Here is a 27896-nt window from a genome sequence, read left to right on the forward strand (position 1 = left end):
TCATTATTGGCAAAAGATGTCAGAGAAAAACTTCTTTCTATAACTGGAGCCTATCAATGTAGCCATCCTAATGTATGAGAACTCACTGGCATAAAACCAAATACCGGATTCACATCAGCCCCTTTTCCTAGGATACATTTAGGGATGGCTTCAACTTCATTTTTCTCTGTTTTGCTTTTGTTCTAAGCAGAAGAAACCTAAGAATTTCTAAATAAGGCCATTGAACCATGCTTTCATTTGAAATGAAGTTCTTATGTCCTTATTCCCTTCAGGATAAACTATACATGCACATACAATGTGGGGTGGCCTGCAGAGGAGAGACTGCCAAAGGTTGACATAATGATTGTTTAAGATGCCTGTAACGTTCTCTGGTGACAGCTACTAGCACTTGAAATCAGTCCCTTTATCCTTCAAGATTCTGTTAGAATAAAGATTTCTTGGGTCAGAAGCATCAGAAGCCTTCAAAGGGTAACTAGGGTCAAAATAGACAGGGAGAAGTGAGTCGGACAGCCATGAAGGGAGGAAATTGGCAGATGACAAGCAGCATGGCCTAGTGAGAGGAGCACCTGCCTGGCATTTAGAAAACCGTTGATTGTCTACTTGCCCGCTCTTTGACCTTGAACAAGTCACTTGACTTCTCTTGCCTCATGAGTAAAATGGAAATAATCCCTGTTTTTTTTTCCCTCTTAGACTGTGAACTCCATGTGGGTTAGGGACTGTTTGACCCAATTGTTCAGTACAGTGCTTGGCACATAGACCTGAAAATAAAATATTATTATGACCCCAGCATATTCCACACCTAAAATGCTGAGGTCAAGAGTTAGGGGTCATAGCCTCAGAGAAAGAAGATATTGTGCCTACTTTGCAGAGAAAGGAGTCAAGATGAGTTAAGAGGCTAAAGTCAGAAGGTACCCATTGTTAGCAATTCTCACCTGCAAGGGAAATAAGCACCAATTTGCCAGCTAGATACCTGATAGTACCTGATATAATTTTCTTCCCCGGGGTAACGTATCTCAGATGGGTTGACTCCTCAGGCTTAGCTGTGCATATTTATCCTGAAATTCTAGGGTTGTGTTCTTGCAAGGAACCTCAAGGAAAACGAACACTATTCTTTAACTATGAATGCTCATGCATATGCACTTGGACATGCCCACCTTTTCATCTGATAATGGTGAACATTGAGTCCAAGCTCCAAGCTGAATGAAATTGTTGAATTGTTGGAAGACGATTCCCTGATTACCTTACAGGGGCTCAGTGAAACATGCAACTTCAATCTTCCCAGGCAGTGAGACCTAATACAAGTCGTGTGGGCCAGGGATCAGAGGAACTGGGTTCTAAATCTAGCTCTACCACTTGCCTGTTGTGTGACCTTGGGCAAGTCATTCATCTTTTTTGTGCCTCAGTTTCCCCATTTGTCAAATAAGGATCTAATACACTTTATCCCTCCTTCTTTGTGCGTCCCCATGGAGGGGGGAATGTATTCAAGCTTATCAATTTGTATCTTACCCAGTGTTTAGTTCAGTGTTTGGCACATAGTAGACATTTGGCAAATACCATTATTTCAGTGAATCAAAACAATATTCATTAAGCCTTTACTCTTTGCTTAGCACTCTATTAGGTTCTTGTGAGAGTGTATTGCAGTAGACTTAGTAGACACCATGCCCTCATGGAGTTTACAGTTTAGAGGGACAAACATCCAAAAAAAATTACAGATAGGGAAGCAGTAGACTAAAAGGATATTATATTTTAGTGCCTTGGGGCTTGAGTGGGTTGAGTACCAAGTGCTTAAGGGGTACCGATCAAAATGCAGAGGTGTATGAGGGAAATGAGGGCTTAGTCATTCAGAGAAGTAGTATGGCTTAGTGGAAAGAGCGAGGGCTTTGGGAGTCAGAGGTTGAGAGTTCTAATCCTGGCTCTGCTACTTGTCAGCAGTGTGACTTTGGACAAGTCACTTAACTTCTCTGTGCTTCTGTTACCTCATCTGTAAGTAAAGTTGGGTTTAAGACTGAGCCCATGTGCTACAACCTGATTAACTTGCATCTACCCCAGAGTTTAGAACAGTGTTTGGCACATAGGAAATGCTTAACAAATACCATCATTATTATTAGTCAGGGAAGGCCTTTTAGAGGAGGAATGATTTTAATAGTGCTTTGAAATTGGGGAAATTAATAGTCTGTGATTATGAAAGGAGCAAATTTTGAGACCATAAGGAAGATATGTGTGATATTTTCAACCTTAAATTCATAGTGAAAAAGTCCCTGGAGTCACTCTAGGAGCACTTGGATCCGGTTTAGCCTTTGCTAGGTGCTAAAATCCCTCCATTTCTCCCACTCTTCAATTGCAGGTTTTGAAGCATTCTACTCACTACCCACCAAGTCCCTGAAACTCTGTTGCTGCCAACTCTACTGCTGTATCCCAGGCATCTTCCTGAAGTTGTAGAAGTCATTAGCAGCTAGCCTAGCACCTGCTTCCCAGGGCAGTCTGTGGGAAGCTCCCAGGCAAAGGTTTCTTTCTTGTACCCTAGGCTTCCAAGTCCATGTGGCTTTGCAGCACCTAGAGCTTCTCTTTACCAGGAAGACACCAAGATTTTTTTATCTTAACAATATTTAATAAGTTCTTAAACAGGTACAAACAAAGGCAGATCCAGTTCAAGCTGTCTTCCCCTGGATTTACTAGTTCTTCCTCTTGAACCCTCTACAATTCTTTTTAGGAATTCCAGACATCACATTTTTCTCCCCAAGAGGGACAGGAGTCTTTTAAGCTTGTTGTGGGCAGGGAATGTGTCTACCAACTCGGTATATTTTATTCTCCCAAGCACTTAGTACAGTGCTCTGCAAACAATAAATGTTCAATAAATACCACTGATAATGAGCTCTGGATGCTGAACTCTCCCCCTGTGCACTCTGCCCTCAAGGTTCCACACCTTGAGCTGCCCTTGTGTCCTACTGTCCCAGGCACACAGGATGCTTATTCTCACTCAAGATGGCTGAGAGTCTCCTGAGAAGCAGTGTGGTTTAGTGGAAAGAGCACGGGTTTGGAAGTCAGATGACACGAATGAATGAATAATCCCTGCTTTGCCACTTGTCTGTTGTGTGACCTTGGGCAACTCACTAGACTTCTCTGTGCCTCAGTTTCCTCATCTGTAAAATGGGGAGTAAGACACTGAGCCTCATGTGGGACAATCTGATTACCCTGTATTACCCCAGCGCTTAGAACAGTGTTTGACACATAGTATGTGCTTAACAAATGCCATTATTATTATTACTTCTTCCCCAATACCTTGTTCTGATTGGTTCAGCTATATCCTCCGGTTTCTTCCTCTCTATTGAAAATATAAGGACTGGTAGAAGTGGTCTTCACAATAAGCAAGGGATTAGCTGCAAGACAAATGAGATTAAGGTACAGTGAGTAGGTTGTCACTGAAGGAGTTAAATGAATTTGCTGGATTGTAGTAGATCAATATGATAAGGTAGAGGGAGATAGCTAATTGATTGCCAAAAGTGTTTTTAAAGAATTTCTGTTTGATATAGAAATAGATGGGCAAACACTGGAAATTTTGGGTGGACTTTTTTTAATTTTAATTTTTATAAAAATGATCCAAATAGAGTGAAATATGGACTGGGGAGGAAGAGATGGGCATCATATTGGGAGGTCAGTGAGGAAGCTAAAGAAGTAGTCAAGGCTTGGAATATTCATTCAATAGTATTTATTGAGTGCTTACTATGTACAGAGTACTGTACTAAGCGCTTGGAATGTACAATTTGGCAACAGTTAGAGACAATCCTTGGCCAATGATGGGCTCACAGTCTAAATGGGGAAAGCCTACAGCACCCGGTATTCCCAGGCAGTCTCCCATCCAAGTACTAACCAGGCCCAACCCTGCTAAACTTCCTAGATCAGATGAGATCAGGCATGTTCAGGGTGATAAGGCCGTAGACAAGCATAGTCACAGTCTAGTTGGATAAGAAGGCATGAATTTTGGGTATAATGTGAAGGATTTGATGACAGACTGAATATGTGGGTTGAATCAGAGAGATGAGTTGATGATGATGCCAAAGTTACTGCCTTGAGACAGGGATGATGGTGGTGCTGTCTATACCGATAGGAAAGTGTAGTGGGAGATAGTTATTTGTATTCACAGAGTGGTGAAAAACAAATAAAATACAAAAATATCCTATCTGGCATGTCCAAAGTGAATTCAGATCTCAATTCTTGATATCCACTCCATCATGACCTTTTCATTCTATCCAGTTGGAATTGTGGGATGGATATTTATCATTTGGGGCTAAAGGGCTGCAGCCACTGAAAATGCACCATCTGTATTACTGAAACCTTTTTTTTGAATAGCAGAAAAAAACCTCCTTTTCTCAAGAGCTATTTTCTTAAATATGATGTTGGAGTTTATTAGATAATTTATCACTACAGTAAGTTCCTAAGAAAGAGCATGAACAGAAAGGTGGCTTTGTCTTCCAAAACTCCATTGTCTGCAATGAGCTTTTCTGGAAGTTAAAGTCACTAAAATGTCATTGTATTCCTTGAGTATGGTTTATGTAGTTATTGGAAGGGAGCCATAACTGTTCTAATGCTTATTGTGATAAAACTACAGATGTATTTCATTTGGCCCATTATTATTGTGCGATAACTTTAAAAATGGTGCTGGGATTGAACTAGCATGCTGCTTTCATTACCTTTTCAGATATTTTCATTTTTCCAGCAGTGAAGAGGGCTGACAAAAAGTCCCCATTACACCAGGCCGTCTCCCAAATTTGGAAGGCTAAAACTCACAAATAAAGTGATACAATATATCCTTCTTACTTCTAGAGTTGTCAAGATTTGTACCTTCAAAGGTATTTTGTCTGGTTAAAATGATCACAGACTCAATAGCAGTAATACTTTGAGGAAAACAAGCAATGAATGGAAGGGAAATTTTTTGGTTTTTTTTGGTTGGTTTTGTTTGGTTTTTTATAATCCTTTGCTCTGACTACACAATATTTGCTTCTTTATCAGAACTATAATAAGATTGTTATAAATTTCATTGCATTCTTCTGGAGCAACAACTAATTCTAGTGAACAGGGTTTTCAGGGGGAAATCTCAGTAAGATTTACACCTATTTGGAAACCATTAACATTCTCTTTGAGACTACAGCAGGATTGGGTGAAGTCTCTAAATGTTCTTGCTCCCAGCCAAAGACCAGAAGACTGATTATGAAAGTTAATTCCCAAGAATTAAAAAACCCTAGGCCAGTCCGTAGTAGTTTCAATGCATCACTCTCTAATGCTAATTAAGGTACTCACACTTTAATGACAAACATGTAAGCAGCGTGGCTCAGTGGAAAGAGCACAGGCTTGGGAGTCAAAGGTCATGGATTCTAATCCCGCCTCCACCACTTAGCTGTGTGACTTTGGTCAAGTCACTTAACCTCTCTGTGCCTTAGTTACCTCATCTGGAAAATGGGGATTAAGACTGTGAGCCCCATGTGAGACAACCTGATTACCTTGTATCCCCCTTAGCACTTATAACAGTGCTTCGCACATAGTAAGCGCTAAACAAATGCCATCATTATTATAAGGCAAGCTGAATCCCTACTGACATCGTTCTATGGGGAGACAGCCAAGTACATTACCCCACTGTCAGAAACTCGCTTCGCCTCCATCCCTTAAACACCAGAAAAATAGTGAAGGGTCTGTGGAAACTGACATTCTTCTCCAGGCCCACAACAATTTGGGAGAGTGAGTGAGAGTTAAAACCACCAAGACATAATATACTCCCATATAAACAAAGATTGTAGAAGCCTCCTGAATCTTTTGTTATTCCTTCATAGTTGCACATGTGTTGGGGAAGTAGAACTTGGGTTTGCAGACGTATTTACTGAGGACCTATTGTGTGTAAAACTTAGCAGAGGTGCTTGGGATAGTTTTCATTTTATTAATAAACTATACCCCTGGCAATGTTAAAGATTCATTCACTATTTATTGAGCACTTACTATGTACAGAGCACTGTACTAAGTGCTTGGAATGTACAATTAGACAAGAGAATGAAGAAATTCCTTTTAGGAATCACCTAATGCTGTGTTTCAGGATAAAATAAAGGCCAGCAGGCTTTTTGGTGGTATGAAGTGCAACCATCAGATGATTTAATGATCTTCATTAGACTGGTTTTTTGATTGATTGTGAGGTAGTTTTCAATCAAAATCAGAGTAGAAAATGCTTAATGTACTAATGATGTGATCTATATTCATGTAATCACTTTATCCCTTAAGAGAAATAGCTGAAGGGGCTTTTAAGATGCATTTAAACTTTAGGTTCATGTAGGGTAAAGGGAAATACTCAAAACGATGCCCTTTGAACTTTGCAGACATATATTAATCATTCTTCTTTTGCTCAGAACTGGCTCACAAGGCATATCTTCTTATTGCTTTGTTATTTGGAAGCATCACTGTGTATCACACTTGAAAGAATGTAATCAATAGGAAAAATATTTGTCCCTCGATTCAAATATATAGCATCAAAAGCCAAATAGCAATTTTCAGGCCACCAGAGATGTCTTGCATAATCATAATATTATTTTGAATGTGTCTAATTCATATTTATGCTACTGGTTAAGATCTTGTGAGCAATGAGTGACCCCTAGTTGTAAAAACTAAAAATAAGAGATGTTTTATATTGTTCTTTCTTTAAAGCTAGTCCATTGTCCCTATGTTCCTGCTAGCCTGCTGGATTTAATGTAATAAATGTATCTGATTGAGGAAAAACTCTATCCATTTTCAATATACTTATAATGTTTACACTTTATTTAGGGTTCATAGTTACATCCATCCATATTTAACCCCAAAACAGTCTTCTGAGTTATTTTTTGCTCTTTCTGATACCAGAAATCAAGAATACAAGAGTAGTCTCCCATTTTATTTTAAAATTCTTACTTCAAGGAGTAGCAGTATGGTACAGTGTTTCACAAAATTTCTAGTAAAAATCTTCCTATTTAACCTAACTAAATCAAAGAGAAGTAATCAAGTACATATAAAATGCAAATTACATATCACTTTTCTGTTTTTCCTGAGATGTCTCATCCATGGCAAACAAAATCATACCTGGTATCCTTTGATCCATTGTAGAGAGGTAATCCTGATGAGCCTTTTGAATAAAAATGTCTCTGAACAAGAATGCTTTCTACTGGCACCAAAACAAAGCCTATAAAGTGTCTTACTGAGCTATGGAAGGAAATGCAGAGAAAGTATATTGTATAACCTTTTATGGAGCTCATTACTAAATCTGGCTAAATATCAAGCTCCTGTAGAACAAAGAATACCACAAGGCATTCTGCCACGAAACCCCAGCAGCTCTATTGGAACAGTGAGCTACAAGTCCTAACATGAAGGAGAAAATAGGCCCTTCTCTGAAAATGCTAACAGGCAGGACTCTGTTATGTCCATGACACATTACCAAGACTGGTGTGTTGAAAATGACTCAGATTTAAATTATACCTTCTACCAAGCAAGAAAAAGAAACTTAAAGCATTTCCTGATGACTAAAACCTGTGACATGGCATGCAGATTCAATCAATCCCACTTATTGAGTGTTTTCTGTGTATGGAGCACTGTCCCAAGTTCTTGTGTGTGTATAATATAACAAATTTGGTAGGCATGTTCCCTGCCTACAAGGAATTAACAGTCAGAAGGGGATTAAGAGAAGAAATGAACAAAACCAGTGGTATTTGAGATACGCTGCTTACTAAAAGTTAGGATTTGTTTGCTCCATATTTTAGCTAAGTGGCTTCATGTCTGTCAGTGTAGTACCACTGAAGGATACAAAGTAAATCATGTCCTTTACAAATAAAGAAGAACTCTTGTGCCAGTAGAGAAGAATGCCTTCCATCAGTAATGAAAGTCTTTGAAGCATGGGAAATTTGTCAGCACATGAGGGAATGGCCTTAGTTCTAACTTTTGTGGAAGCTTGTGCAGTGTCTGTATCTGATGATACCTTTCCAGAAAACCACAAGCAAGGTGAAGACTGAATGTTCAAACATCTATAGGAGCTTTATCAATATATGGAACACTAAAGAAATCTCACAGTACACTCAGTTTCCTGTTTACTGAGAGATCACTATAATTGTAAAATTGGAAATCAAAAACATCTTCTTTGTTGCTACAAAAATGCTAAGTAGTAGCTAAGACTCTTAATAGATACCCCACATTGATATAGCTTCACAATAGTCCCTTGTGCTGCTACTAAGCATCTAATGACACAGAGGTCACTAGCAAAGGGGTAGACACAGTGCCTTTGGCTGTAAAATGGAGATTTAGTATCTATTCTCTCTTCTCATCGGTCTGTGAACCCCATGTGAGTCAGGGCTGAGTCCAACAGGGCTGAGTCCAACATGATTATTTTGTATCTGTCCAAGCAGTTAGTACCCTGCGTAACAAATGCCATGATGCCTTAACATTGAAATATCTAATGTGGAGCATCAAGTAGAATGTTGACCTCTGAATTCCATTGCATATCAGGTCAAATCAAGTTTTAATTCACTAATCCATTTTAGGAATCTTAACTGATTAAGAGTCTTGACTATCATTCCTGAGTCAAGTCAATCAATAGGAAATCCAGTCCATCCTAATAAGGACATGGCTAGTCCTTTTTAAATCAGTAGCTACTATTGCCTGAGAATTGAAGGAAGGCTATTCTCTAGTGATTTTCTTACCATGAGAATTACCTGTGTCATGCATTTCAGAGACTCAATTTAAACAAACCCTTTTCAGTGAAGAATATAACAAATAAGTAGAAATACAATTTGGAGCTTGTGACTGAACAATTCAAGACAGCCCACTGTAGCCTGAAGTTAATGGGGGAGAAAAGGTGAGGAAATGGGATATCTTCACACAGATTTTCACTTGTCTGAAAGGGCTAAAGTGAAGGATAAGGAGCAAAGATTTTTCATCCTCTCAGTATGAATTTATGTTGACTGGAGCAAGCAAGGTTGGATCATTTTCAATGACAGAAAATCTGGGAGTTATTTATTTCCTTGATAGAAATTGTAGAAACTTAAATTGAAAATAATTTCACATAACTCCCCAACTTGCCCTGTTAGAGTAGGTCCTGCCATTAATGTCATTTATTCTCTAAAAAAATATTATGGTTGCTTCAAATAAAATGTTCCAAGATTCACCTTATTTTAGGTGATTAGATCTGATCATTAGCTCAGGAATATAATATCTGAATCTGATGCATTTAATAATAATAATAATAATTATGGTATTTGTTAAACATTATGTGCCAAGCACTGTTGTAAGTAATGAGATAGTTACAGGTTAATCAGGTTGTCCCTCGTGGGGCTCACACTCTTAATACCCATATTACAGATGAGATAACTGAGGCACAGAGCAGTGAATGACTTGCCCAAGGTTGCAAGCTGACAAGTGGTGGGGCAGGATTAGAACCCCCATCCTCTGACTCCCAAACCCATGGTCTTTCCACTAAGCCACTGTGCATCTCTACAATCCCAACCTGGTTGATATTTTCTTAGTATTTTATAACATAATTCCAAAGAAAATTGTCTTACAAAATTTCTGGATTTTTTTTCCAGTAGGAAGCAGCATGAGTTGGTGGAGAATGATTGTGCATGGAAGTCAGAAGACTGTTTATTTTGGTGTTTTTTTCTTATGAAATTTAAGTGCCTATTATATGTTTGGCACTTCATGTGGTAAGCACTGGGGTAGATACAACACCTGGATTTTGATTCTGTTTCTGTTTCTTGCCTGCTTTATGATGTTGGCACATCAGTTCTCTTCTCTAGTCTTTACTTTCCTCATATGAAAAATGGGAATTCAATACCTGCTCTTCCTCCTTCTTAGACTGTGAATTCCATGTGAGATAGAGACTGTGTTTAATTATATTGTATTGTTCTCCAGGGGTTAGATCAGTCTTGGCACATTAGAAACTCTTAATAAAAACCACAGTTTTCACTGTTATTACTAGTAGTAGTGGTCACTACTATTAGCAGCTGTACAGAGCACTCTTATTTCTACAGAGACTTGTGCTTTAAAAAGAGGAATAGCAAGAATAAGTGGATTTCCTTATGTAAAATAATCATTACATTAATTGGTCATATAATATTGCTCTTATTAAAGAGGATCTTGTCTGGAAAAAGCACACTTTCTCAGATTTCCTGAAACCACATATTTCCTAATGGTGTAATCATTTATCACTGTGGGGACCACCTGATGTCCATTTAATTTGCATCATTCCGACAGGTCATACTCCTGAGTTGGAAGTTACTGTTAGGCAATGCTATTGGAGAACATGGCTTCCTACTCTGTTATATTATACTTTCCCAAGTATTCAGTACAGTGCTCTCTACAAAATGAATGCTCAGTAAATATGATTAATTGATAGATTGTTGTCTCTATATTGTCCTATACTTGTGCTGCCTAGCTGCAGTCTAGCTGCCTTAATTCTATGTACTGCTCTAAGGCCTGAGAGTTCAATTGAAGAGTCAGTATTTATTGAACACTTACTGTGCGTGAAGCACCGTACTGAATGCAATGTAAAAGAGTTGGTTAGACATCGTCCCTGGTCTTGAGGAGCCCATTAGTTGCCCATACACCTTCACGTCAGACAGAAACAGCTTACCAGTGGCTTTGTCATTCAATCAGCTCTTTTCCTCCAAGTTTACCTTGCTCATCTTCCATTGCAACCCAACCTGCAAACTCTTAAAATGAATCAACTTTCTGTACCTTGAGTTCCTTTTTCTCACTTTCAGTCCTTTGCCTCAATCTTCCCTCGGGCCTGGAACTATGTCTCCCTTCATATCCAACAGTTCTCTGTTACCCCCACTTTCAGGACCCTCATGAAAAAAGATCCATTCAAATGGTGTGATATCCCTAAAGTTTCCCCTGCTCCTCTCCAATCCTAGTCCTCATTCCCTTTCTGCAACTCTCCCATCTTTCCCAACAGAATCTAAAGAGAAAATCTTCTGTTTCATCTCAAAATCCAGCAGCCTCTACTTGTACCTCCAACCCATCCTTTCACACCTTATCAAAATGATTGCTCCTCCCTTTATCCCTCCCTGACTGTTATCTTCAATCATTCACTCTCCAATGACTTCTTCGCCACTGTTTTCAAACATGTTTCTCTCTTCCTTATCCTAAAAAAACCCTCCCTTGACCCCACACTCCCTCCAGATACCTTTCGTCTCCTTCCCACCATTCCTCTCCAAATCCTTAAGTGAGTTGTCTACACCTGTGCCCACCACCTCCTCTTCTCCAATTCTTTCCTTGATCCCTTCTAATCTGGCTACTATCCCCTTCATTCCACCCAAACCAACCTCTCAAAGGTCACCAATGATCTCATTCTTTCCAAATCCATCCTAATCCTCCTCACCTATCATCAGCTGCCTTCAACACTGTCAAATGCCCCTTTCTCTGGGAAAACATTATCTAACCTTGGCTTCACTGACACTGCCTCCCCTCGCTGGTTCCGCTCCTATTCATTTGTCTCTTTCATGTCTCACCCCCTAACATCAGAAGTTCCTCAAGGCTTAGTTCTGGATCCCCCTCTATTTTCCATCTACACCCACTCCCTTGGAGAACTCATTCCCTCCCATGGACTCAACTACCAGCTCTATGCAGATGATTCCCAAATCTACATCTGCAGCCCTGATCCTCCTCCTTCTCTGTAGTCTCCTATTTCCTCCTGCCTGGAGGACATCTCTACTTGGATGCCCCAGTGAAACCCCCAACTTGAGTACAAAACAGAACTCTTCATCTTCCCATCCAAATCCTGTCATTCCCCTGACTTTCCCATCACTGTAGACAGCACCACCCTTCTCTCTGTTGCATAAGCCTTGTTATTAACCTCAACTCATATCTCATTCAGACCACCTATTCAATCTACCACCAAATCTGTCTGTTCTACCTTCACAAGATTGATAAAATCTATCCTTCCCTCTTCATCCAAACTGCTGCTATGTTATCCAAGCATTATCCAAATCTCACCTTGATTACTACATCAGCTTCTACGCTGACTTCCTTGCCCATCTCTCCCCACTTCAGTCACAGTGCCTCACACATAAGTGTGTAACAAATACCAAAATTCTTATTTCACTCTGCTGCCTGGTTCACTGTTCTACAAAACCAATCTATTTCCCCACTCCTCAAGAACCTCCAGTGGTTGCCAATCCACCGCCATATCAAACAGAAACTCCTTTCTATAGGCTTTAAAGAATTCAATCCCCTTGCTCTGTCCTCCCTTACCTCCCTGATTTCCAGTGCAACTCAGTCTACAGATTTGGCTCCCCATCTTCACAGCATCATATTAAGTTCACATGTCCCCTCTTTATCAGATGCTGTTCCCAAGGTCCCTCTCCTTTCCTCTCCTTACCTGGATCTGTAACAAGTTGCATTTGCTATTTGCACCGACCTCAACCCCTCAGCACTTAAGAGCATATCTTTAAATTCTGTATCTTAAATTATTCATATTAGTGTCTGTCCCCCTCACTCCCCACAGTAGCTCTTTGTGAGCAGGGAACATGTCTGCTAATACTGCTGTATTGTACTCTCCCAAGTGCTTAGTACATTGTTCTTCACATAGTAAGCACTCAATAATTTCCATTGATGATGATGATGATCATTATCATCTAATGCTAACCTACTCACTGTACCTCATTCTAGTGTATCACACTCCTGTTTCTGGCCTGGAACATCTTCCCTCTTCATAAAAATAATAATTATGGTATTTTTTAAGTGCTTACTGTGCCCTAGGCACTTTACGAAGAACTAGGGTAGATACAAGTAAATCAGGTTGGACACAGTCCCTATCCCACGTGGGACTCACAGTCTCAATCCCCATTTTACAGATGAGCTAACTGAAGCATAGAGAATTGAAATGTCTCGCCCAAGGTTACACAACAGACAAGTGGCAGAGCCGATATTAGAACCAAGACCTTATAACTCCCAGGCCCATTCTCTATTCACTAAAAAAACAAAAAAAACTTTGAAAATGGGGAGAGATGTCTTTTGTCTTTGAGGGAGGAGAGAGAGAGAGTGATAGAGAGATCATTGGCAGGAGACAAGAAAATCAACAGTGAGAAGAACAAAGAATGAGAGCTGGGATGTGATGGGAGTAGAAAGTGGATAAGTATGATGGAAAATGCTGATGGAGTGCCTTAAAACCAAAGGTGAGGAGTTTTTCATCCTCAGTGGGGAGAAGGATAATCATTTAAAGCTTTTGAGATTGGAAGGATGTGAGTGTAATGCTGCTTTAGAAAAGTATTCCAGGCATCAGGGTGACTGGAAGCAGGAGAATAGCAAGAAGGCTGATGCAGCAAGATATGACAAATGCTTGAATCAATCCTGTAGCAGTTTGGCTGGAGAGGATAGGGTTGATTCTGAGGATGTTAAGAAGATAAAGATGAAAGGACTTGGTAACTGTCTAAATATGTGGGTTGAAGGAGAGAGGGAGGTAAGTCAAGAATAATGTGAAGGTTGCCTGGTTCAGTGACGGGAGAGAAGAGGTTTTGGGAGGGAAAATTAAGAGATTAGGTTTGGACATATTTTATTGGCGTTTTCTTACTAATATCTATTATAGTATAAATCCTTGAGGACTAAGACCTGTCTACTGTTTAGGTGTACCCAAATACCCTATACACTGCTTCATCTCCTAAAGATTTAGTTGAAACCTTTGTACTGACTCCATTTCCAACATGTTATGCCATCCAAAAAACTGGAATTCAAGTTATCAAGGACAGTTTAGAAATTCTGATTCCACTAGTTTCATCATTGTGTAAAGCTTAAGATGAAACATAGTGACTAATAATTCATAGGCTGATATTCTTCAGTCATTTCAATTCTCACCAATATTCCAATAATCATGTCCTTCGCCTTCTCTCTGCAGATAGCATAATTTATTTGACCTTTCCATGTCATTAGCAAATGAGCTAAAATCTACAGTTTAGAGCAGTACTTTTGGGAAATTAAATGTTGAAATTGAAGCTGCAAAGGTTTGATATAGATATCAAAATATAGTGTGCTTTTGTGGAACATAGCCAGATTGACCAGAAGTCCAGTGAAATGACATTGCCTCAGTGGGCCCGGGAAATGGCCACAGACAGATATATGGAGATTGGCATAGAAGGAGACCCTTTCAGTCATCTGGCCCTCTCTCTGTCTTACACCAGTACTCACAGAAATGAAACTGAGTCTCTGGGATGACCCTAATTAAGATGATCGTATTTCATGTCATATGGTCCATCCTCAATACTGTAAATATTATCAATAGCACCCAGGGATGAAGCAGAGGAAATGCTATCCCTTGTCTTTATTCACATTCCATCATATAGTAATTTTAATGACTTCAATTGCATATTATTGAATTATGCTGTTTCCTGCTTTCCCTGACTTCATTTTTTCTGATCTCCTTTTTTTCCTAGAAATCTCCCATGCTGTCTCCCCTGTTCTTTGTTTTCAGTTGTATATTCATAAATGTTGCATACATAGACCTTAATTCAGAGCCTACTGGGATTGTCTGAGTAGAGGAGTTAACAGATGGGAAAAAACAAAGCCTTATGAGATTTTCAGATGATAAACTGAATATACTCTGTAGCACTCATTGAAACACCAAAATGATAGAAAGTACAAATTTGGGTTTTTGGGGTTTTTTTTGTTCCTTTTTTTGTATGTAATAATGTTGGTATTTGTTAAGTGCTTACTATGTGCCGAGCACTGTTCTAAGCGCTGTATGTGTTAAGCACTTACTAAGTACCAGACACTATACCATGTGCTGGGGTAGATACAAAGTAATCAGTTTGGACAGAATGGATTAGAACCCAGATCTCTTTCTTCTAGGCAGTGCTCTATCCACTAGGCCATGCTAGGAAGAAGTTCTTTTTGCCATTCCCATTAATCATGGAAATATGCTATAAGGTTTTAATTTACTATTCAAAGATAGGTGAAAGACTAACACTGTAATTTGGTTTTCAAGAAGTTTATATTGAGCATCCAATCTGTGGGTAAAATAGGCACAGTGATATCACGATCTTATCCTCCACTTGCTAATGTCCATAACTCCATAAAAATGCTACCGATAAGGTGATGACATTTTTGAATTATATTCTTAAAGGAGCATGCTATGATTAGAAATGTTGTCATGTCAAGAAAGCAAGATCATAAGAAAACCTTTCATTGTTGGATATTCCTATTCTATTCCTAGTTCCTCTTCTGACCCTGCTCTGAAGCCATTCAACAGATCCTGTAGGTACCACCACCTTTGATCCTACTTTCTCAAAAGAGATCACCAAGTTGGGCTATTTTCACAATTAGACTGACTTCCAAGTGCCCTTAGAACTGATTATTACATTTTTCAAATCTGCATCAGTTTGATTTGATGAGATTTGATTTTATGAAATTTGATGAGATTGATCAAATTTTATTTAATTTGATGAGAAGCAGCATGACTTAGTGACAAGAGCATGGGCTTGGGAGTCAGAGGTCATGGGTTATATTCCTGGCTCTGCTACTTATCAGCTGGGTGACTTTGAGCGAGTCACTTAATTTCTCTGGGCCTCAGTCACCTCATCTGTAAAATGGAGACTAAGATTGTGAGCCCCACGCAGGAGAACCTGATTACCTTATATCTACCCACAGTACTTAGAACAGTGCTTGGCACATAGTAAGTGCTTAACAAATACCATTGTCATTATTATTATTATTTTCACCCTACTAGTGAACAGGGGACAGGGCTGCCCAGAAAGGACTGAGCATCTCTAGAAAGACTGCAAGATTTCTTCCACCCCTGTCCTCCTCCCACCTTACCTATTTCCTCTAAACCCAACCCCCCTGCCCATTTTTTCTTTGCTCCCTCAAAGGGAGATCATGTACCTCTTGCCCTTTCTGCTCCAACTCCTTCCAGAGAGCAGTAAGCAGCGTGGCTCAGTGGAAAGAGCATGGGCTTTGGAGTCAGAGGTCATGAGTTTGAATCCCAGCTCTGCCACTGGTCAGCTGTGTGATTGTGGGCAAGTCACTTCACTTCTCGGTGCCTCAGTTCCCTCATCTGTAAAATGGGGATGAAGACTGTGAGCCCCACGTGGGACGACCTGATTCCCCTGTGTCTACCCCAGCGCTTAGAACAGTGCTCTGCACATAGTAAGCGCTTAACAAATACCAACATTATTATTATCAGTAAATTACTACAAGCTATTTGTTATTTCAGACTCACCTCCTTGGGTCCTGGATTTTTTGCTTTCTTACTTCCCAGATAGTCATGACTTTTCCAGATCTTCCAGATTTCTCTTCTAGGTCTGGGAGTTGGAGCTGGATTTCTCTCCTAGGAAAGCAGGGCTATCTGGACAAATCTCTCTCTCTCTCTCTCTCATGTACACACACGCGTGCGCAGACACCCCCCCCCCCCCATTTTACCTCCAGCCAGGGAAAGGGGAAAAATTGACCCGACCTCCCATCCTAATGCCTTTGAAGGAGGCCCTTCCTTAAAAGCCCACAGGCAAGCATACCATCTGAGACGACTTCCCCACCTATCCAGACAACTGAAATTACTAAATCGCTCTTCCCTACACTCTTCCAGCCAGACTAGGTAGAGTGGAGAGAGAAACTGGTAAATGCTTATCATACTCTAGGACTGATCTATGTCCACAGTACCCCCACTCTCCTTTCAGGTGAGGGTCCTGGGAGCTCCATCTCAACTCCCCAACTGAAACAGAAGCCCGGGGATTCCATACTGTAGTCTGACTCCACAGTAGCTGCCAGTGCAGTCCAGAAAAGAGCTAACAGGCTCAGGTGCAGTACTCTCTCTCTTATACACACACACTTACCCCTTCCCTAGGAGGGAAAGAAAGGAGAAGTCAGGCACTGCACTTGGGATTGCCTGAGAAGATATGCTTAACATGGGAAAAATAAAACCTTAATCAGATTTTCAGACAAAAACTTTAATACAATATGTAGTACCCATTGGAACACCAAAATGATAGGCATGGCACCTATTTTTGTGTATGGTATTTGTTAAGCACTTACTGTGTGCCATTTAATATACTAAGCACTGGTATAGATACAAGCCAATCAGACCGGAGATAGTCCATGTCCCACATGACTCACAGTTTTAATCCCTGTTTAAGGGTGGAGTTGTCAGGGGAGAGATGGTGAAGAGTTCCTCATCAGTAGTGAAACTTTCTCCATCTTCATCACTTCCTGCAGGGAAACAGGCTAAATGGTGGCTTTCAACATGAGTGGTGGCAAACACCTTTTTAATATAGCTAGAGGAGGAAATGGTGCATCATTCTCTCAGGCCATTGCTCATGTCTAATAATAATAATAGTAATAATGATAATAATTGTGGTATTTGTTAAACACTTACTATATGCCAAACACTGTTCTCAGCACATACAGGATAATTGGATTAGAGACAGATCCTGTTCCACATAGGGCTCACAGCCTTAATCCCCATTTTACAGATGAAGAGAAGTGAATTGACTTGTCCAAAACCACACAACAGAGAAGTGGCAAAGCAGGGATTAGAATTCAGGTCCTTCTGACTCCCAAGCCTGAGCTCCAGGCCATACTACCTGTCTAGACCACACTGCCTCTTTGTCTAAATATCCCCTGGCACAACCCATTGTTGACAGTTCTATTTTTAGGGGTAGTACTGGTGAAAAATGATTCACTCTAGCTTTCAAATGCTTGCGGATGATTTTTTTTTAAGTTGTCCTTCACTGAATGACATGCTGATGATGACTAAATGAAAACTGATTATTCTCTTTACAAGTACAGAACTGATTTCCATAAATTTGGAGTTTTTTAAATATACAACAGGGACACATTCCATCTTCAAGAAGCCAGAAAAATATATATCTGATTATTTGGGGTAGGCTGTTTTCTAGGGCATTATTCATAGAATTTATTAAGCACTTATTGTGAACTAAATTCTGAGCTGGATAGATGATAATGCTAACAATTATCCAACCAAGAGCACACAGTTTAAGAAGGGAGAGCAAGAATCCTATCCCCATTTTATGGCTGAGGAAATTGAGGCATAAAAAAGTGAAGTGACTTTCTCAAAACCCTACAAGAGACCAGTAGCAAACCTGGGCCTAGAACCTTGTTCTTCTGATCCCAGGCTTATTCTATGTAGATAGGACTTTACCAGGAAAAAAAAAATACAGCAAACTCTGGGAAAGTCTTTTATCAGTGAATTCAGTGAGATCCACGAATGAAGTACATGTGTTCTAAAATAACATCTGACTCAAACCAATCTAAGATAAAAATATGAATGTCAAATGATGTCAGGTTTTGTAATATGGAAATGTTATTTCCTGTTATCACCTATTTTTCTCACCTTTGATTTTGAACTTCAAACAGAAATTATTATAAAGGACACCACAGGTGTGCTTTAAATGCAAGAGAAACTCTTAGCTGTAGTCATTAATTGGACATATGTTAAACTGTTTCAAAGATGTGTAAGCTTGTGAATTTTTTGTGAATTATATATTGAGTTCAATGAATTTAAAAATTTTAATACTTCAAAAACTGTGATTCAAAGGTCTGAGTTCTAAACAAGCCATGTATTTGAAATGTAGTGACATCCTCTATTGGGTCTAAGGAATATTTACCCTCTGAGGTCGAAAGAATTACCCTTAGGGTGTCTCTATATTTGGCCCAGCATTAGGAAAACAAGCATAATGAACAATAAGCTTTCAGGCCTAAAAATTTTCCTCAGCTGATTGGTTACTTACATTGGGCATGCCAGAGATTTGTCAGTTTCTCTTCCCATCCTCTCCCTGATCCTAGAAGGAGACATGCAGGGGAACTGAACTCCACATACAGAACTTTGATGGGTGCCATAGGTCACAAGGGACAAGTTTTGGAAGTCCCATGCTGCTCCATGGAAACTGAAATTCTAGATCATTAGGCCTTTCACCAGTCCCCTACTCCACTCTGCCTGAGGGTAGAACTGGCTGATAGGGCACATGCCTTAAGTCAGGGAGGGAGGGCATCTCATCTAGGCTCTAAACCTTCCTTCCGTCCAAGCTCAGTCAATTGTATTTTTTGAACATTTACTGTGTGCAGAGCATCATATGAAGTGCTTGGGAAAGTACACTGTAACAGAGTTGGTAGGCATTTTCCCTGCCCACAGTGAGCTTAGAGTCTAGAGGGGAAGGGAAAAAAAAACAACCCAACAACCAGAAGAAGAAAAAGGCTCGCTACACCCTCAGTCCCCAACATTTTCTCAATCATTTCTCACTCATTTTTCACTCATTTCTGGGTCAAACTGGATGCAGTTTTCCTATATCCTACTTTCAGTACTACTGTATTTATTTGCAAAATTGCCCAATGCCAATTCTGAATAGGAAAAGGTAAGGCCTAGAGGTGAAAGGTTATAATCCTAGCAGTGATGTTTCTGACATATATTTATATATATATATATATATATATATACAGCACTTAAGTATCTCTTATCTGTAAGCTCGTTAAGGTCAGGAAATGAATCTGCTCATTCTGTTCTATTGTACTCTCCAAGTGCTTATTAAAGTGCTCTGCATACAGTAAGCACCCATTAAATGTGATTAATTGATTGGGTGATTAAAGTCATGATATTTGCATTAGTAGAAGTAATAGTAATAAATGTAAGTAAGTCTAATAGCAAATAGTTCTATTGTCCTTTTCATGAGGTGGAAAGACACAGAACTCTTAAATAGCTTTTATGTATGGGGGAGGTAAAAAAAAATCTGTATTTCAAAGAAAATGATTTAAACAGAAATAAATTGTAAATCTTTATTGAAACACCCACTTCTTGTATGTCACCTAGCTTTTTATAATGTTACAAAATTACCTTGGAAGCAAAATGATGCTTTCTTTTTTTAACATTTACAAGTTTTTAAAATAAGGATATTTTGTTATTAAATGCCTATGTTTCTATCAGCTAAAACATGTTCATTTGCCACAGGTATTCTAGACTGATGCATTATACCCTGAATGAGAGAAAGATCTTTCTTGAATGTATCATTATGGAAAAAAAAGTGTGGTTTGTTTCTATGAGAAAGATGGCAGGAAACAAGAGTAGGAGGAGTGGGTGAAGCTTGCTGTGGGCAATCATTCAAATGTATTTATTGAGCACTTAGAGTATGCAGAGCACTGTACTAACCTCTTGGGAAAGTTGGTAGATTCATTTCCTGCCCACAACAAGCTCAGAGTCTAGAGGAGGAAACAGACATTAATATAAACAAATAAATTATGGGTATGTTCCTAAGTGCCGGGGGCAGAAGTGGGGGTTGTGAATGAAGGGAGCAAATCAGAGTGACGCAGAAGTGAGTGAGAAAAAAGGAACTGAGGGCTGAGCCTCTTTGAAAAGATGTTCCTTCAGTAAGGCTTAGAATGTGAAGAGAGTAAAATGTCTGAAAAGAGAGGGCATTCCAGGACAGAGGCAGGAGGTGGGTGAGGGGTTGGTGGCAAGATAGACAAGATCAAGGTACATTGAGTAGCTTAGCGTAAGAAGATCAAAATGTGTGGGCTGGGTTGAAGGAGAGTAGCAAGGTAAGGTAGGAGGGGGCAAGGTGATTGAATGCTTTAAAGCCAATGTTGGGGAGTGTCTGTTTGAGGAGGAGGAAGATGAGCAACCACTGGAGGTTCTTGAGGAGTGAGAAAACATGGACTCAACAAATACAGGCTCCATTATTTAATGCCAATTAAGACAAGTCTTTCAAACCAATGGCAAAATATTCTTGAGAGCTCAGAATCATTTTATACTTTCAGGAATACAAGTAGCAAATAAGTCCAATGTTGTTAATGAGTAAATGAACTTCATCTTTCGGTTGGATTTTTTTTTGACATTTTGCATTGCCTAACTTGATATGCTGTTGGTGAGTGAATGATCCTTGGAGATGTCCAAAAATTCAATACTTGGGATAATTGGGCATTTTCTGTTATACACTTGCAATTTTGTGTGGAGTGATTTTTCAATTATACATTAACTTCTGTTTCCAAGAAGATCCCCCCAGGCTTTAAATAGTGATTTCCCATTTTCCCATTCCATCTCCCTATGAAAATATCAGAGAAAATTGAAGTCTCCACATTGCTGTTTTCAGAGCCAGGTTCCAGAAGTTCAGTTTACAATATATGTGTAGTGGCTGCCACTTTGAAGGCAGATATCTATTAACTCTAAATTGGAATGGGAATCTCTAAAATATCCATTGGATTTTTTAGCATGTTCCATTTTTTCCAATGCCAGTCATCACCAGTAAAACTTACTGAATCTGAACTCATGATCTGTATCGGAACTGGATCTGAACTGAACTCATCTAAACTGAATGGAGATTTTCTTTTCCCATGTATAAGTGTGCACTTTGTAGCTGAATGTTCCCTGTATAATGGAAGGAATTCAGTGCATTTTGACAGTAACTTTTATATCAAGTTCCTTTGGCAAATATATGGTGATATTTGTCAGTGCAATGCAGTTAAATTCAAATCCTTTAAATGATATAGTTATTGTTCCAATTCAAAGACCACACTAGTGACTGTGAAATTCATACTGGAGTGAGTGTAGGACTAAGAACACCAGTTTGTCACTTAACAATATTGTGCAACTAAAAAGGTTGCTCTTTCCTGTGTTATCATCCATGAAGTTTGCAACCCCTGGTATTGTTTTATCTTTTGTCTCCTTGGATCTTTTCCTTACCAAGGTTTCTACTCCCAGTTTTCAGTTGAGGTAAACCATGATATGAGTCTTTGTTTTACTGTGTTCTTAAGATGATTCCTGTATCCACCAATATTGGTTTTCCAATTTCAACTCTCCCTTCAAGAGCTGCTAGAGTATTTTCCTGTGTAGCTATGTTGGACAGCATAGCTCCAGTACAAAGTAAACCATGTTAGAGAACCTGAATGCTTTTGACTTTCTCTTGCCACTTGTAATTGAAGATGGTCCTACGTGACACTAATGGAACCAGAGTCAGATATCATTCCTGTTTGAGGTCCAGGTCTATAAGTAGTAAAGAAAGTTAGGCAGCAATACATTTCTGTAGACTCTGTTGAGAGTTTGATACCATGCTGATGCCACACTCTGAGAGTCTATTAAATTATTCAATTGTATTTGTTGAGCACTCGTTTATTGAGCACTTACTGTGTGCAGAGCACTATATTGAGTTTGGGAGAGTAAAAGATAGAGTTGGTAGACATGCTCCCAGTCCATAGTGAACTTACTCACTAGAGGGGAGGCAGACATTAATGTAAATGAATACATTGCAGTTATGTACAAATGTGCTGTGGGGCAGATGGAGGGATGAATAAAGGGTGCAAATCCAAGTATGTGGGTGACACAGAAAGGAGTTGGGGAACAGGGAATGAGGGCATAATAGGGAAGGCCTCTTGGAGGGGATTTGGTTTTAATAAGTCTTTGTAGGTGGGGAGAGTGGTCACCGTTTGCATATAAAGAAGGTGGGCATTTCGAGTCACAAGCAAGATGTGGGCAATGAAATAGATGAGATCAAGGTACAGTGAGTAGGTTGACTTTAGAGGAGCAAAATGTGCAGGCTGGGTTGTAGTAGGAAATCAGTGAGGTAAGATGGAAGGTGACAAGATAGATTTCTTTTTAAACCTAAAAATGTGGGGCTTTCTTGATTTAGTTTTCTTCTTCCTTGTCCACCATCAGATATTCTCCAAATATTATTATGGTGATTGAAGCATAATTTTTAGCAGCTATTATTATCATTATTATTTCTTTGATTAAATTGTTGATCCGTAAGTATGCTGCTTAAGTAACAAAATTCTGCATCCGCTTAACTCTACATTGCCAATATGAATTTATGGTTGTTTATATGTATGACTTCCTAGTTGCAGGCTGATTCATCTCCTCAGTTTTCTGTAGAATTATGATCAGCTGGCTAATTCGGTGAAGTATTTTATAATCATTTATACGTCTTCTGAGGCATCTGCCTCTACAGCACAGGCATTGGCATATGGAAGTTCTTGGATGATTGTCTCAAGATGCTGGATTATGATCCAAGGAACATTATATCATTATTTTCAGATTAAAATATTGTGTTTTCACACCAATTGAGTACAATTTAGACCAACATTTTTGTGGCTTTTGCATTTGAAGTAAAGTAGAAGGCTGGGCAATTATAATGATCATTCAGGCCAAAAGTTTTATTTTTTCCAGAACCTTTTAGTCTGACAAATCATTTCCAAATTTATTTTATGCAGACTTCATCTTTGCTTTGGGTGTTTAGTACTAACTAGTCAAATAGAACTCAGCATGAACACCATAGAATATAAAAATGAAAGTTCTCCCTTTTTAGTGATAGATATTTAATGTCATTGAAACTGACAATTTAAAAGAGATTATTTAATGTCTCTTATACCCTATGTTTCCAGGCGTTTTTCTAGCATGGCCATTATTGCCGTAAGGTGTTGTTTTTTTAAAAAAATAATTGATAGATACCAAAGACATTCAAACTCAGATCAAAAGGTTAATTTTGAGCAATGTTAAGGTTACAATTCCAGAGAACATGAGATTCCAAACTAGGGTAGGATGTTCTTAAATAGTTCTCCACTGACTGTTATAATACTCACCATAATATTAAAACAAACTTCTCAACTTGAGTAATGACAACCACACATTTGGGTTGTTCTACCTCTGTCTCAAAGTATGTACTTTTTTACTCCACTTTCAATTTATTTTATATGTATATTTATCCCTAATTTGTACTAATAGTGATATCAATCACAGTTCTTAAATATAGCAAATTAGAAGTAAGTACACTCCCGTGATAAATGGCTATTTACTTGCCTTAGCAAGTTTACCCAATTCTGATTCTACATTGTTTATATTTCTTACTGAACTTTTTCCCCTGAGAAAATTAATGAAAACACATTAATCATAAATTTTAAAAAACTTTCAAAAATCACCCAAGACTCCTAGTAAAGACAGAAAAAAATCAAGATTTTTCTTCCTACCTTAAATCTATTATGCATTTATCATGCCCCAGAGAATCACATTAGCTACCACCTAAGCAACGTATTTTACCATTATGAATGTTTACATTTAATCTTGAAATATTCACATTATATTTTTATTTAAAATTAAACCACATATCTCAAGAACAGCTCAGACCGATAAATCTTAAGTTGATGGATGCCAATATTACTATTTGGAAAAATTTAGTAATAATAATAATGTTGGTATTTGCTATGTGCTTACTATGTGCAGAGCACTGTTCTAAGCACTGGGGTAGATACAGGGTCATCAGGTTGTCCCATGTGAGGCTCACAGTCTTAATCCCCATTTTCCAGATGAGGTAACTGAGGCACAGAGAAGTAACGTGACTTGGCCACAGTCACACAGCTGACAAGTGACAGAGCCGGAATTCAAACCCATGACCTCTGACTTCCAAGCCTGGGCTATTGCCATTAAGCCACGCTGCTTCTCTACTGTGTACTGGCTTAGGTGGTAGTCAGTATTACATTTGAGATATGAATCAGCTCCATTAGGGAACTTGTGTCAAAGAATCATTGCTTAAAAGCTCAGGCAGCCTTGCAGTTCCATTTGGTAATTGAAGGTAATTTCACAATCCAGAATCAGTCAATCAATGGTGTTAATTGAGTTTTTATGGTGTTTAGAGCACTGTACTAAACACTTGGGAGAGTAAAGTAGAACAGAATTGGTAAGCATGTTGCCTGTCATGTTTAGAAATAATAAATGTATTCATTGAATATATATATAATATATATATATAATTTATTGCCATTGCTCTTGTCTGTCTGTCTCCCCCGATTAGACTGTAAGCCCGTCAAACGGCAGGGACTGTCTCTATCTGTTGCCGACTTGTTCATCCCAAGCGCTTAGTACAGTGTTCTGCACATAGTAATCACTCAATAAATAAATACTATTGAATATATAAATCTCCATACACACACATGCATTCACTCACTGAAATCTATCATATATACCGATTCCTTTGAATATTGAATATTTTGAATATTGAATGTTTTGAATATTGTATGGTGAGATATCTGTGAATATGTATGTCCAATGACATAAATCAGATAATCAGTATCCATAAACCTTGAAATTTTAAGAGGGAAGAGGTGGACTTTTTTGGAGTTTGAAATGCCAAGAGGATATGCTAGTAGAGATGAGAGATTACATAGTTTCATAGAGGTAATTTTGGGAGTCATCTATACCGAGATGGGGTGAGTGGATAAACTTCCTGGAATAATGAGTAGGAAGCGAGAGAGGTGGAAGACCTGGAACAGACACATGCAACCATTATGAGAAACCCAGAGTTATGGGATAAGAAGTAGATAATAAAGAAAATAAGACTAAGAAGGAAGAGAGGTATAGGAAGAAACCCAGGGATATTCCATGCCAGCAAACTTAAAATATACTATTTCAAGGCACATCAGATATGTCATAGGCAGTCAGAGATGATTAGGATGCATTGGAGCCCATTAGATTTGGTTATGAAGAGATTCACTGGTGATTTTAGGGAGGGCTGTCTCAGTAGAGTGAATGCTATGAAAAAGCTGAGTGTGGTTGAGTAAAAGGAGAGTTGGTGATAGAGTGTTTTGGTGTAATGTTCAGGGTGGCTCTAACCAGGCAGTGGAAGTGGAAAGTTAAGCAATTTGGATATATTGATTATAACCTAGTACCATATATATACCATATGGGCAATCAGGTTGATTCAGGCCATAAACTTTTCACCCCTATCTTTAGCAAGTTTTGCCACTTGAATGATCTAGTTAACTACCTCAGATCTCTAGTTCACCTGGCCTATGTGGAACACAGATTCAGTCAAATGATTCTCATGCAGTTCTTTTCTATACTCTTCAAAATGGGAAAATGTCTGAATTTTTATGTCCCAGAAAAAGAGAGAGATTTAGTTTGCAGAAAAATCATGGGACCTTCAGAAGAAGCCAAGTAATTATAAATTACTACTTAAAGTCCATCAACTTAACTAGGGATTCCCTTGGGCTCCATAAAGCATTCCAGGTATTTTTTGTCAGAAATATAGAAGACTGACAAGGTCCAAATACATGTAGCTTTAATGTTTTCTTTAGCCACCCTCCTTTAGGTATCATTCAACCCAACTCCATGTGCCAAAATAAGTCACCTTGATTAATTCCCATTCTTCCTCCCATGAAACAAGAAATTGTGATTTTGCATCCAAACTTGATTCTTGAAATGGGTTCGTTCTATATCCACTGAACACAAATTAAATTCTGCTGATCTAAACAAATTTTATTTAGAACAGCTTCCACGAACTATAATTCTCACAGCCTTCTAATTATATTTTGCATTCATTTACCTTCCCCAATAGGATACTTTAAAGTAGTTTAATGGATAGAGCATTGACCTGGAAGTCAGAAAGACCTGGGTTCTAATCCTTGTATGCTGTGTTACCTTAGGTTAATCCCTCAACTTCTCTTTGCTTCAATTCCCTCATCTGTACAATGGGGATTAAGACTATGAGTCCCATGTGGGACAAGAACTCTGTCCAACCTGACTAACATGTATCTACCCTATCACTTAGTATAGTGCCTGGCACATAAGTGCTTAACAAATGCCATTAACAACAACATTAATTAGGGTTTGTTAGATGGGGCTTTGTTTATGTAAGGCAAGTCTAGTCAACTGAACATTGGAAATATCTTTCCTCATTCAGTTTTGCTGCATATGTAGATAGATAGATAGCATGCAGTAGTATAGGAGACAGTCATCAAATTGTTGTTCAAGAAGGACTTCTCTTAAATACATCTATCTTAAGTATAAATAGTAATAAATTAATAAGGTATATATTCAACACTTGTTTTGATTTTCCTGTGATAATTTGCTACTTCAGTGTATCTGTATAGCTTGTTTTACTCATAGTAGGAAAATGTTTATCATTGGTAACAAAAGCTTAGGGTAAGTCTGTCACTTCATTCATATTAAATATGATTCATTAATGGAGTCACACAACCATATTCCTCACTACTGAAACTTAAGATTTGACAGCTGTCAGTCATGTTAGACATCAGGCATGGGAGAAAGCTTAGGTCTATACATTGTACTGTCAATTATTTACTAAATTATTTGTGTTATTTTCCTATGAGAGAATAGATGCAGGCTCAAAACAAATATTTTTTGTCAGTCTGATCTGTTTATGTGTTGAGAAATTACATGTGTGCATAGATTTATTCCTTGCCAAACTTCCCCTACCTTTCTGCTACGGCCAGTCAGATTGTACCTTTGGATTCATGTTTCCTGATAAAGCCAAGGGAATAGAATCAGTCACTCAAACCATGTTATTTATTTAGGGCGTACTGTCTGTGGAATACTGTACTAAGCACTTGGGAGAGTACAATATAACATAATTGGGAGACATAACGAAAGAAAGTCCAATCCCAGCTACCACAGGGAGCTGGATAGAGAGCCCTTCTGCAGCACGGTAGCAGAAGTCATAGACTACTTTCACTCAATAAATCAGTGGTATTTATTGATTCTTTCTCTGTGAAGAGCACTGTACATTGCACTGTACTAAGTTCATTCACTCGTATTAATTGAGAGCTTCCTATGTGCAGAGCACTGTACTAAATGCTTATTATTATGGTATTTGTTAAGCACTTACTTTGTGCCACACACTGTACCAAGCACTAGGGGGGATACAAGCAAATGGAGTTGGGTTGGACACAGTCCCTGTCCCACATGGGCCTCACAATCTCAATCCCAATTTTACAGATGAGGTAATGGAAGCCCAGAGAAGCAAAGTGACTTGTCCAAGGTCACACAGCGGACAAGTGGCAGAGCAAGGATTAGAACCCATGACCTTCCGATTCCCAGGCCCGTGTTCTATCCAATCAGCCATGCTGCTTTTCAAGTGCTCTAAGTGCTCTGGAGAGCACAATATATCTAGGAATTTCCCACCTAC

At 38.9% G+C, this 27896-nt stretch overlaps 1 protein-coding gene and 1 pseudogene across 3 annotated transcripts in view; one reads left to right on the top strand and one right to left on the bottom strand.

Annotated features, from left to right (window-relative positions):
• NAALADL2 (N-acetylated alpha-linked acidic dipeptidase like 2) overlaps nt 1-27896 on the top strand; it is a 966685-nt gene that overhangs the window by 849896 nt on the left and 88893 nt on the right. The gene's annotated exons all lie outside the window — the stretch shown is intronic.
• Nucleotides 3820-3938, bottom strand: LOC114816964 (annotated as a pseudogene).

This window comes from Ornithorhynchus anatinus, chromosome 1, assembly GCF_004115215.2.
Source record: "Ornithorhynchus anatinus isolate Pmale09 chromosome 1, mOrnAna1.pri.v4, whole genome shotgun sequence".
NCBI lineage: Eukaryota > Metazoa > Chordata > Mammalia > Monotremata > Ornithorhynchidae > Ornithorhynchus > Ornithorhynchus anatinus.